The sequence below is a fragment of the Podarcis erhardii genome (genome assembly GCF_964252035.2).
Source record: "Podarcis erhardii genome assembly, chromosome: 4".
Lineage (NCBI taxonomy): Eukaryota > Metazoa > Chordata > Lepidosauria > Squamata > Lacertidae > Podarcis > Podarcis erhardii.
Window position 1 is genome coordinate 77833318 of NC_138508.1, and position 12036 is coordinate 77845353.

The window sequence follows — 12036 nt, forward strand, 5'->3', positions numbered from 1 at the left end:
GAAGTACCTGATACTGGGTGCTGCTTTTCAGGAAGAGTGTGTGTGTGTGTGGGGGGGAAACAATCCACATTTCAGAAACATCTCTGCAGAGTACAGGATGACATATCTTCACACTGGGGCAAATTTAGCTTGTAGGATAATGTGGTCTTCGTTTGGTACTGAAAAAAATAGCAACATAGAGGGTCAGCCAAGCCTCTTTGAGGAGTGAACCACCTGTCAAAGTACTCTGGTGGTGGGGGCACCCAGTGACAGAGCAGCAGCAGATGATATCATTCCCAGCACCAGATAAGGCGGCAGATGTTTCTTCAGGTATCCTCATCCTAAGCCACACAGAACTTTGAAGGTAACCACTAGCATGTCTGCTTGGAAATGAACCAGTAACCAATGAAGAATGAATGCAGCATATTCTCACATATTCAGTGGAGGCCAATCTATAAGGGAGAATGGGGCACTGCCCCACCAACCTCACTCCATCTTCAACCAACCACTCCCTACCTACCTTCTTATTTACAACCTTTCAGGGGGTGGCTTTGCCTTGTCAATGGCTCCTGTTCCACTGTTCTCCCTGCCTCCTGCCCCACCAATAAGCGCTAGCCACTGCTGCATCTATTGATAATCATGGCTGCCTGAAGTTGAATGGCCACCATGACATGAGCACTTTGTCGAAAGAAGGGATATTAATGATGTTATATCAGTGTTCAATAACTTTTGCAATCCTCAGGGGCCAGAGACAATCCTTTCAGCCTCACAGATGCCTCTTTCAAGACAGAAGGAAAGGAAGCATTCGCCACATATTGGACCCACTTGGCCAACCCTCGGCTCCTAGATATTTCATCAGCTGTGGTGGGCAAGGATTGAGCAAACAGGTGGTGGGCTGAACCTTCCAAGCACATTGCCTGCAACCTCAGACCACAATAACTGAAAGTCATCCAATGAAATATGACCTGGGAGTGTTATGATGTGGAGCCAAATGCAAACACAAGATGGCCCTGAATCAATAAAGGAAATGGCAAGAATTAAATTAAAGCAATTAGGTGTGCTCATTGCTGAAGGGAGTACAATCCAGCTGTGCCTAGCCAGCTGTTTTCTACATGCACAGTGTTTCACCAGTGCACATTGGTAGAAAAATGTGTGGTAGAAAACAGCTGGCTCAGCTATGAAAACACCTAATTAATTTATTGTCATTTCCTTTATTGATGCAGGACCTCCTTGTGCTTGCACGTACCAGTTTGGGCCCATTCCCCTCTATATAAAATAAATCTTGATTTCAGGGGTTCTGCTTGTATGAGGCAATTTATACAACCAGAAACTTCTACAGGGAGTCACTTCTGCGTTTAGAGAAACACGTGGAACCTGGTCTTGTGAACAAGTACAGCTCACGCTTGGCTGCCCGCTTCCTGCAACTTGACTTTTATTTTTTAGGAAGGCATGTAAATATACTTTCTGACAGATAGAAATAAAAAATAGCTTCTGATTTTGTCATTTTTTTAAAAAATAAAGAGCATAGAATCCAATTGCATTTTATGAATTAGTATCTCATCACAGTGAAGATAATACCAGGACATAAGTTACATTGCAGTCCCATGGACCTTACTCTGAGTGGATATGTATAGGATTGAATTGTTAGGTTGTCTTCTATACACACTTATCTGCGACTAAATGTCATTGAACTCAATAGGACTTACTCTTGGTAGATAAATAAAAAAATAAAAAAATAATAATTTTCCAGTAGCACCTTAGAGACCAACTAAGTTTGTTCTGGGTACAGATAGGTAGCCGTGTTGGTCTGCCATAGTCAAAACAAAATAAAAAAAATCCTTCCAGTAGCACCTTAAAGACCAACTAAGTTAGTTAGTTCTTGGTATGAGCTTTCGTGTGCATGCACACTTGTGTATCTGTGTATCTGAAGAAGTGTGCATGCACACGAAAGCTCATACCAAGAACTAACTAACTTAGTTGGTCTTTAAGGTGCTACTGGAAGGGATTTTTTTATTTTGTTTTGTTCTGGGTATAAGCTTTCGTGTGCATGCACACTTCTTTAGATACATGCACACAAAAGCTTATAGCCAGAACAAACTTAGTTGGTCTCTAAGGTGCTACTTGGACATTTTATTTATTTATTTCGACTGCGTCAGACCAACATGGCTACCTACCTGAATCTAGAATCTTGGTAGATATACATTGATTGGCTTGTTTATATGGATAGCTCAATTGGTGGAGCATGAGATACTTAATCTCAGGATCGCGCTGTTAATTCTGTAAATATATTCTTGAGAGTCCCATGGACTGCAAGAAGATCAAACCTCTCCATTCTTAAGGAAATCAGCCCTGACTGCTCACTGGAAGGACAGATCGTGAAGCTGAGGCTCCAATACTTTGGCCACCTCATGAGAAGAGAAGACTCCCTGGAAAAGACCCTGATCTTGGGAAAGATGGAGGGCACAAGGAGAAGGGGAGGACAGAGGACGAGATGGTTGGACAGTGTTCTCGAAGCTACCAGCATGAGTTTGACCAAACTGCGGGAGGCAGTGGAAGGCAGGAGTGCCTGGTGTGCTCTGGTCCATGGGGTCAGGAAGAGTCCGACACGACTAAAAGACTAAACAACAACAACAGCAACATATTCAAAAGGCCACCTCTTATTTGCATCCTTCTCCATCTATCTATTTGTATGTCTTCTAGAACCTGTTGATAAAGATAAGGGTGACGGGGCAGTCATTTCATATAAGTACGTAAGTCCATGTCATTAATAAACTTTGCAAGCACATGTACACATGTGACTGAAGAGCCTTGGGTGGGCGGAATGATGCTGCATTTAATAAGCAGAACAGCATAAATGTCACTGTCATAAGTTAACATTAAAGTTCTCCTAGAAAACGGGACCCATGAGAGCTAAATTCTGAAATGAAGAGACACGAACAAGTGAACTGAATTGTTTTGCATCTAACACCACTGGTCACAAAAAAAACCCAAAACAACAGCAACCCTATTTTAATTGATTATCTTCTGAAATACACACAGGTAGTTTATTTACAGTGTGCTTTTGTACATAGCGGTTTGCAGTTATACACACCTTCCTGTGATGAGATCATCTAAAGCATCAGCTACTATCGGTGTTGTCTGTACAAACACAGATGTTTTCAAACTAGGGTGCAATGGTGTTCTTTATTCGCCTCCCCTCAATTAGTGTCCACGCAGTTCTTTCAAAGTGAGGGGTTGGATACTGGTGTACAGTGGTACCTCGGGTTAAGTACTTAATTCGTTCCGGAGGTCCGTACTTAACCTGAAATTGTTCTTAACCTGAAGCACCACTTTAGCTAATGGGGCCTCCTGCTGCCGCCGTGCCACCGGAGCACAATTTCTGTTCTCATCCTGAAGCAAAGCTCTTAACCTGAAGCACTATTTCTGGGTTAGCGGAGTCTGTAACCTGAAACGTATGTAACCTGAAGTGTATGTAACCCGAGGTACCACTGTATTGATATTTTGATGTACAGGAAAAAAAGGAATGCCAGTATTGAGAGACAGCTAAGTTACTAACAGTAGTGCTTCCTATTTCATTCATAGACAAGTTAAACATGGTGAGTAGGTTGGAGTGAGGGTGATGTATTGCCTATCATTTGAATACATTCTGTATAAAATGAAGTTTTTTAAAAGAGGGAGAAGCCTGTATTCAAGACAGAAAGCAAAGATTAGTGTTTATGACAGTCTCACTTGTTAAGACCATGCCTGGAGAGTCCACTACATGATATAATGCCTTAGTAATTCACTGATGACCTCTTGTAAAGACTAAGGAAGAGTAATATGGCATGATTTATGGTGGCAGATTAGCCAGGTGATTATTTCAGTCAGGAAAGGTGTCCTTTCTGATAATAGCTCTGTCAAGTTTCTCCTTGTGCTGCTGAACAGAAATATATATTTTGCATGCAAGTTTTACTGGCTTCATTAGCAGTGAAATTAAGAGGTTAATGCTTGGGTCACCACCAATGGAAGCCCCAACCGACTCAGAAGTCTGGATGGAAATATATGAGCCAGAATAGCTTTCAATACAATTTTTAGGCACTTCTGGTATCTACCCTTCCTTTTCCAGGAGATCCTCATATGCCATTAATGGAAATAATGGGCAGTGGACCTTGACACTTAGTTGTTTGCAGCAGGCAGGTTTTGCTATTATAAGGAGAACAGTCAGATACCAGACTCAAGAGCAGGTTTCAGATGTCCTTGAAGAGGAACGTAAAAACACACACACAAAAAACAGGAAGCTGCAAACAAGAAGGTCACTTGCCTCAAATACAGGCATCTCTAGCTAACCTTAGAGAATCGTCCTAGGCCACACCCTCTCCCCAGCCACACCTGTTTTGCACCCTAACTGTTTCCTACCCCTGTTCTAGTACCCCATTCTATGACACCCTTGGTGATGCCCTCAGTCCCACAGTTCTCCTGCACTAGCCCCATTGAAATGAACGGGAGTCCCTAAACTTGTCAACTTTCCTATCAGCTTCAAAGAACTAGTCCTATTGTCAAGGAAGCATGTACATGTGAACATGATCGCATCTAAGACAGCAATCCTATACACCAGTGTTTCCCAAACTTGCGTCTTGGGCTGTTTCTGGACTACAACTCCCATGATCCCTAGCTGGCAGGACCAGTGGTCAGGAATGATGGGAATAGTAGTCCCAAAAAACAGCTGGAGACCCAAGTTTGAGAAACACTGCTATACACACTTGGTTGGGAGTCAATCCCTTTTAATTCAACAGGACGACCAGACACACATGCTTAGGATTGTGATGTACACTGCATTTTCATTAGGCAGTATTTTCCTCAGAGTTTTGGAAGGCTCTACAATGCGTAAAGCAGGCACCCCCAGCCTTCAGCCCTCCAGATGTTTTGGACTACAATTCCCATCATCCCTGACCACTGGTCCTCTTAGCTAGGGATCATGGGAGTTATAGGCCAAAACATCTGGAGGGCCGCAGGTTGGGGATGCCTCATCTAAAGCAACCCCTAATTGGCAGAGTCGCCTAATACATTACAGATTAGGTTCATGGACCGCTAGCATAGTTTCCTTCACAATTAATTAGTCACCCAGGTTTTTGCTTCTAATAAGAAAGGTAGTAGAACAGAAGTGAAATGTATGAAATATCTTTAAATAATTTTTTGTTGATTTGTTTCTACATAAATAAAAGGAATAACAAATATTAATATTAATCAAGCATTTAAAATGTTTAATAAGAGATTGTGCCACTTTTTTAAAAAAAACACCTTTCGGTTCGTAGGCTGCAATCCTTAACCTCACTTACCTGGGAGAAAGTCCCATTAAATTCATGTGAGTAGGATTGCATTGTTAATGTGTCTTGCCCTATTTCTGTGATACTGCTTCTACGTGAAGTCAAGTCAAGTCATGTCAAGGGAGGCTACATCTTCATAAAAAGCTGGAAGAAATGTTATGTTAAATAACGAGGTTTTAAAATAAGCAGAATAGAAAGGTCACATATTTATTAATAAGCAGAACATCTCTGATTATTCTGGTAATATTATACAGCTGTCGTGCCTTCATTGCATGCCTGTTTAGCTATTTGCCCTTGATGCATAGAAAGCAGTCATGTGTTTTCAGGTATTCTTATTTACAGCCTGATCCAAAAGTAGACATTGAAGTGGAAGGGAAGGAGCTATGTTGCTCTGTGTAACAAACCATCTCCCTTTCTGCACAGTAATAACTATAGAAATATTTAAATATTAAATATTAACAATGTTTGTGCTTTTGGAGGAAAGTAAGAAATACTGTGGTTTGAAAATTGGGATAATGCGATTTCCCTGGTATAAGAGTTTGCTCTCGTGGAAATGAGCATAACAAATGGACGTTAACGTCCAGACCTGTTCAACAGCCCTTGTGCACCGTACAGAAGTAGATGTTGTGGTGCTGCTACCTCCTTTGGCTTCTGTAGCCTGAGAAGACCACAAATGTACCCAGAGGCTGGGTAGCACACAGCTCCTGTTGTCATCCTCATTCCAGTGACATTACTGCATATCCATAATTCCCTGTTCCCCATGGACCCTTTCCATCCAAGTAGTTGAGACACCACTCAGCTGTGATTGGGGAGAAAATGGCATCAGTTCTCTCAGCAGCTAAGTTCTCTTGCCCCATGTGTAGAAGGAGAGCAGCAGGAGAAGAGCCTGCAAGCCTGCGACAATGACTGGGAGGAGAAGAGGAGGGATCAGATCAGTCTTCCGGTCACACATGGTCTACCTGTCCCCCTCCAAAAAGGAGAGACCAATCAGAGTCTCTTTCCTCTAGGAGGGGGTGGAGCAAACTTGCCTCCATCAACAGTGGGAATGCAATTCCTGAACTCATGCCTGTAGGCTGGCCAGTTATGCAATGCCAAAATGGGGGATTGACAGTTTCCAGGATTCTCTGGATAAGCAGTTGATTGAAATGTGCCTTGAAGGTATGCTTTAAAGGTAAAGGTAAAGGGACCCCTGACCATTAGGTCCAGTTGTGACCAACTCTGGTGTTGCGGTGCTCATCTCGCTTTATTGGCCGAGGGAGCTTCCGGATCATGTGGACAGCAGGACTAAGCCGCTTCTGGCGAACCAGAGCAGCACACAAAAACACTGTTTACCTTCCTGCCGGAACAGTACCTATTTATCTACTTGCACTTGCATGTGCTTTCGAACTGCTAGGTTGGCAGAGCAGGGACCGAGCAATGGGAGCTCACCGTGTCGCAGAGATTCGAACCGCCGACCTTCTGATCAGCAAGTCCTAGGCTCTATGGTTTAACTCACAGCGCCACCCGCGTCCCACAGAAGGTATGGTTTAGGTGTGACCTAAACCAAACTAACACTATTTCAATTGTACCCCAAGCCCAAATATGGTTTGGTGCAAGCACACAAGCCTGTAGACTTCTAGAGAGGAAATTGTGGTTGCTCTGCTCCTTCTCTGGTCCTGCTTCTGGGAGCTAAGCCATAGTTTGGCTCATGATGTCTTCTGAAATTGGGCTCATGACTTGAGGAAAGCAACAAATCCAACTTTTGATTATGTGCTAAAGGAAACCAAGGCTTAACTCATGGCAGTGCAGCAAAGTGCGGGCTGAGGAAGGAGCACAGCAGCTACAATATTCACTCTGGAAACCCTCATGCTTGCACATCCACACTAAACCATGGTGTGGTTGAGCATCACATCCGCTCACTATGTAATTACATGGTTGACATTTAATCAGTTCTGCTGTTATTTCCTCTCAGTGCTGTGGCTGTAATGCAGAAGATGTCAAACACTTTCCTCAAAGAAAGAGACCTGTCTTCTACATCTAGCATAATTCTACCTAAAATCTTATTATGAGAGTAAGGTCAGTCAGGAAGCTGAAGGGAAAATGAATTCTCTGAGGAAGGTATGAATCAAAATGACAGGGCTCTCAAGGGTAAAGCAAAAGACAAGATGACAATAGGACTTTGCTTTTCATGAGTTTCCTATGCTCAAGGAATTCAACAGGCTTCTACACTTTGCTTTTGGAGGGTAATAAGGACCCCCCTGTAAAGTGACAGTCTGTAGGAAGAAGGCACTGGGGTATTAAATCTGCACTCATGGAGATAATGCTGGAGTCTTTGCCAAAAGCTACCAGCTGGGAAGGCTGAAGAATTGGAGGAGTCCACCCTTCCTTACAATATGTTTTTACAATTTGAAAATGAATGAATGTGCGTGGATGGGTGGCCTAACCTGTCTCACAGGGTTGTTGTGGGGATTCAGTTAGAGGGAGGGAGGGCCACATACACCACCTGGAGCTCCTTTGAAGAAAAGGTGGTACAGTGGTACCTCGGTTCCCAAACGCCTCTGTTGTTGTACGTTTCAGTTCTTGAATGCTGAAGACCCGGAAGTAAATGCTTCCTTTTAGAATGTTTTTGGGAACCTGATCATACGATGCGGCTTCTGCTTAGTGCAAGAAGCTCTTGCAACCAATGGGAAGCGCATGTCAGTTTTTGAAAGTTTCAGAAGCCAAATGGGCTTCTGGAACAGATTCCGTTTGAGAATCAAGGTACCACTGTATATAAATGTAAGAAATAAATAGATAGATAGATCAATAAAAAGTTTGTAGGACACCATGTTGTAGCCCAGAGTTTCAGACCAGAGTCTGGGAACAGGGAAATGTGTTATGTTCACATAGCAATAAACATAGATCTTTCTGTTTTCACTCTCAGGACATTAGGAAGTGTGTCCTCTCTAAAAGAGGGCACGTGTTGTGGTCAGACCTGGAGACTGACCTCCTGGTTGTGGGTGGGTATATTGGACAACCACAATACCCGATTGGTAGGTCCCTAGTTGCTGGCCAATGGGGAGCTGTCTAAATGGACCGACGGACATATATATCCCTCTGCACGTGACCCAAAGCTTCCTCTTTCAGCTTGTGCATTGGAACACCTGCCCACCCCTCCCTATATTTAGGGCATTTTGCGATTGACCTTGCTTTGCCATCGTGTTTCGTCTGTCATTCGGCAGGAATTTCCCCCACTTGGCTGATTGGCTGTTGCCATTTGGGTTTTGCCTGCCACGTAGCAAATCATCACAACTTGTAAGGTTGCGGATAGGCACTGGTTCAGGTGACAGGGATGGGAGAACGGTCTTGCCATCCCTATGTGAAGGGTATTCCGTTAAAGGAATCCAGGGAATCAACTTGGTTTGGTCAACCCTCGAGATGGGGTTGTGCCTGTGCCTGAGTCCAGGGGAGCATCTGGGGAGTGGACATAGTCTGTTCCCAGGCTTTCCACCTACCCCAGGTGTTCACTCTTGGCTGACCTATGATAGAGCTCTGGGTCAGTGCTACCTGCAAGGGTGCAGGGAGCTAGTCGAACCAGAGCCTATGCAACCACTCCCTTTCTGTAATCAACAAAGTTGTGGCCTAAATTCTGCCAAAAAACAAAACTAAAATTTGAGTCAAATGTGTGTTTATTTAGGGGGGAGGTCTCTGGGTCTGAACACGCAACAAGGAAGAAATCAATTTAAATTCTTGGACATATTTCCATACACCAGGTGTTGGAATTTTTAAATGTATTTTTGGAATTTGTGTTATCTTGCTGTTTGTTCTTACAAAGGCTTTATCTTGTTACTCTAACAGAATGGTGACTGATAGTAAATAGAGAGACTTGTGCACAGAAGAGCTCAAAAGGAGGCTGGGTGTGTATTGGCACATTTTCATGCAGGAAATATTTAACGTATGAAGTAGCTGTAAGGTACGTAATTTCAATCATATACAGTTCTACTAAACTAGAATCCACTTGGGGTTTTCACTGCTGGGGAAGAAAACTGAGATGTTACGACCTAACATTAAATCTGTCTCCTTCCTGCGCATTTTCTCTAACTATTGATTGGGTTAGCTATGTATTATGTTAATCATGTTAACAACAAGAATAGTAATCAAGTTGTGTGTGTTTAGAACAATAACAAAACAGGCACAGCGAGTTAGTGGGATAGTCACTGGAACCTTGTCCCACCACAATCATGATAAAGACTGCCTGATAGTTAGCATTAATCAGCATTAATTAGTATTTTTCCTAGAGCTAATTGTCATGTGAGGAAATCACATTATTAACATAACAGGTAGTTAGACCCTAACGTGTATTTGTACATGTAGCCTTGCTGAAGAGGTCTGGTCCATCATCCTGTTTTCACAACGGCCAACTAGGTACCTGTGGGAAACCTGCAAGCAAGAACTATGGGATAACGAGCTTCATATAACCAACATGCTTAAGTCTAATAAATGCATGAAGGGGTTAAGACCATAGAGTAAGCGGTCCTGCCAGGCTTCCTCTCACTTTGGGAGGAAGGTAATCAAGCCTATTGTTCCCCTTCAGTCTACAAGAAAAGACCAGCATGTAAAGAGGTCTGAGCTGGTTGCTCCAAGCTCAGACTGCATGGCTCTTACAAGCCATTCTTGTGTTCCTAGGAACTTTCACCACCAGTGCAACAAACCCAAGTTTTACTGCCTGTGTTTTCTGACTGATGTATGGAAAAAGCACATGAATCTGACCTTCGGAGAGTTTATAAGTAAATAATTTCTAACTTAAGAAATGTGTGGTCTTTTTTATGCTAAGGGAAAGTTTTGAAACTCACAGAGGCATATTTTAAAGGCCTAACAGACTATATTTCCATGCTTAATTTGCTGCATATTTTGTGATTTTAAAAAAATCTCTCACCAGATTATTTGCCCCCAAATGTGGATCTTGGCATCCAGGGAATTTTTGATTTTTAGAAAACCTATTTTCCCTTTCCCATCAACAAAGAGCACATTCCCCTACTTTGGTTTTGAGCAATTGGCGTTCAGAAGTGTAACTGTTTTTGATTGTGGACATCCACGGCTAGAAGGTGCATAAGGCTCCAATCCTGTGTGCACTTGGAGGTAAATCCACTTAAATTGTGGGATTATTCTGTGAGTGGTGAGTGGATTATCCTATACAGTGGTACCTCAGGTTAAGTACTTAATTCGTTCCGGAGGTCTGTACTTAACCTGAAACTGTTCTTAACCTGAGGCACCACTTTAGGTAATGGCGCCTCCTGCTGCTGCCGCGCCACTGGAGCACGATTTCTGTTCTCAACCTGAAGCAAAGTTCTTAACCTGAAGCACTATTTCTGGGTTAGCGGAGTATGTAACCTGAAGCGTATGTAACCTGAGGTACCACTGTACTCAGCTTACTTCTGAGTATATTTCTATATAAGATTGCACTGAAAGGCTTTGTAGAAAACATACTACGTGTTAAGCAAAGTAACTTTCTGGCAATTATAAAACATTTCTTTTCATTAAGAGATAAATATATATAGATATGTTGGGCGCTTAAACTCTGTTAATATGTGATTAAATATATATGAATTATTAGAAGTTAAACTTTACAAAAATAATATAAACAGGAAAGGGGAGAGAAATAGCCATAGGTTAATGATGAATATTTAACAAGATAGTGTTCAAAATAATAAAACAAAACTTTTATGTTCATTAATTACATTCATTGCCAAGTTGCAGAGGGATACGTTGGTGGGGTACAAAGGAGAGAAATAAAGTGAAAAACAATCAAAAGGAACAGTCTTGAAGTTATACTTCAAAAGAGCAAATGGAGCAGTCGAGAACAACATATGTTAAATATATAACTAGGGGAAAATACTCTTTTTCTAAGGTTTTGAGGGCAGACAACGAAAGCTTTTTCATTATTGCAAAAGCAACTGAGCAGTGATATCACTGACACCATAATATTGAAGGGGCTTGAAGATATACCTGAAAATAAAAGTGTGTGCTCTCTCACACACTGATGTCTACACCGTGTACACACTGGCCATTAAAATGATCATTCTGGGAAGCCCATGACCAGGGAATAATGGCAAACGCCCTGACAGAAAATGGAGAAAGAGAAATTGACAAGTGGAACCTACAACAAAATGTGGCTTTGTCATGTGTTCTGGTTCAGGATTCTAGCCATTTAATTCAATTTGCCCACATTTTCTCTCCTACTCACAAAATGCGCATTCTATGGCACATTCTCATTGGGCTGTTTTGGGGACTCCCCACCTCATCCCCCCTTTTTTAGTTCTAGAAACCTTGGGGTTCCTCTTAATACTTTCCTCTTGTGGAGCCATTTTGGCAACGCAAATAACTCACACCTGATCACTGTGGCTGAGGGAATGACTTTCCCTCCATTAGCTAGCCCGGTTCTCCTTTAAAGCTATCTAATTTGTGGCAGTGGATTCCTCAGGACAATTCCATAGACCAGCCTAGTACCTGGGGATGCTTGGGAATTCTGAGATTCCAGTCTGACCAGTCAGAAGCCTCTTGAACAGTAATGGGCCACCGCAGGTCATGTGACAAGGCCTGAGCCAGGGGAAACCAATGAGGTGCCACCCAGATGTTATTGGTCTCCATTTCCCATCAGCCCTGCCCATGCTTGGGCTCATGGAAGACCAAAGGTTTCCCACACCTAATCTATACTATGACAACAGAAAGTAGATTCCCATGGCAGACCCCCAACATTTTAAGAGGGCAAATCAGGGCACCCCCCCATCCTGCTGAC

The 12036-nt window shown here is 42.7% G+C and overlaps 1 long non-coding RNA gene across 1 annotated transcript in view; it reads right to left on the reverse strand.

The window, feature by feature from the left end:
- Window positions 1–12036, reverse strand: part of LOC309339953 — a 581040-nt gene that overhangs the window by 143458 nt on the left and 425546 nt on the right. The gene's annotated exons all lie outside the window — the stretch shown is intronic.